At 44.8% G+C, this 1,336-nt stretch overlaps 1 non-coding gene across 1 annotated transcript; it reads left to right on the top strand.

Annotated features, from left to right (window-relative positions):
• Nucleotides 1-851: 851 nt before the first annotated feature.
• On the top strand, nt 852-926 carry Trnas-cga. Its single transcript has one exon. It is a non-coding gene; the product is annotated as a tRNA-Ser (tRNA).
• Nucleotides 927-1,336: the final 410 nt, after the last annotated feature.

Genomic DNA, 1,336 nt, shown 5'->3' with positions numbered 1-1,336 from the left:
TTTGTTGTCATGGAGTATAGATCTAAGTGTCAGGAGGTCTTTTCTGAAAGTATTTGTATGGAGTGTAGCCGTCTATGGTTGTGAAACATGGACGATAAACAGTTTAGACAAGAAGATAATAGAAGCTTTTGAAATGTGGTGCTACAGAAGAATGCTGAAGATTACATGGATAGATCACATGACTAATGAGAAGGTACTGAATAGAAAAGGAGAGAAGAGGAATATGTGGCTCAAGTTGAGTAGGAGAAGGGATCGGTTGATAGGTCACATTCTGAGGTATTAGGGGATCACCATTTAGTACTGGAGGGAAGCGTGGAGGGTGAAAATCGTAGAGGTAGACGAAGACGAAAATACACTAAGCTGATTCAGAGGGATGTAGGTTGCAGTAGTTACTCGAAGATGAAGAGGCTTGCAAATGATAGAGTAGCATGGAGAGCTGCATCAAACCAATCTTTGGAATAAAGACCACAACACAAAAACAGTTATTCTACTGAAACTTCCTGGCAGATTAAAACTGTGTGCCCGACCGAGACTCGAACTCGGGACCTTTGCCTTCTGTAGCTCAGTTGGTAGAGCACTTGCCTGTGAAAGGCAAAGGTCCCGAGTTCGAGTCTCGGTCGGGCACACAGTTTTAATCTGCCAGGAAGTTTCATATCAGCGCACACTCCGCTGCAGAGTGAAAATCTCATTCTGAGAACATCCCCCAGGCTGTGGCTAAGCCGTGTCTCCGCAATATCCTTTTTTCAGGAGTGCTAGTTCTGCAAGGTTCGCAGGAGAGCTTCTGTAAAGTTTGGAAGGTAGGAGACGAGGTACTGGCAGAAGTAAAGCTGTGAGTACCGGCCGTGAGTCGTGCTTCGGTAGCTCAGTTGGTAGAGCACTTGCCCGCGAAAGGCAAAGGTCCCGAGTTCGAGTCTCGGTCGGGGACACAGTTTTAATCTGCCAGGAAGTTTCATATCAGCGCACACTCCGCTGCAGAGTGAAAATCTCATTCTGGAGTTATTCTACTGTCTGTTACCTAAAAATAAACAGCATTTACAAAATGGTTCAAATGGTTCTGAGCACTATGCGACTTAACTTCTGAGGTCATCAGTCGCCTAGAACTTAGAACTAATTAAACCTAACTAACCTAAGGACATCACACACATCCATGCCCGAGGCAGGATTCGAACCTGCGACCGTAGCGGTCACGCGGTTCCAGACTGAAGCGTCTAAACCGCACGGCCACACCGGCCGGCTCAGCATTTACAGTAAATTTAAATTAACAATATTTAACTCAGATTTTATTCGAAAATTGTTGTCTTGTAACGTGAAATAGAGGGATGTTGTAGGAAAAATT

The sequence above is a fragment of the Schistocerca americana genome, chromosome 7 (assembly GCF_021461395.2).
Source record: "Schistocerca americana isolate TAMUIC-IGC-003095 chromosome 7, iqSchAmer2.1, whole genome shotgun sequence".
NCBI classification, from domain to species: domain Eukaryota; kingdom Metazoa; phylum Arthropoda; class Insecta; order Orthoptera; family Acrididae; genus Schistocerca; species Schistocerca americana.
This window is presented reverse-complemented; position numbering and strand designations above follow the sequence as displayed.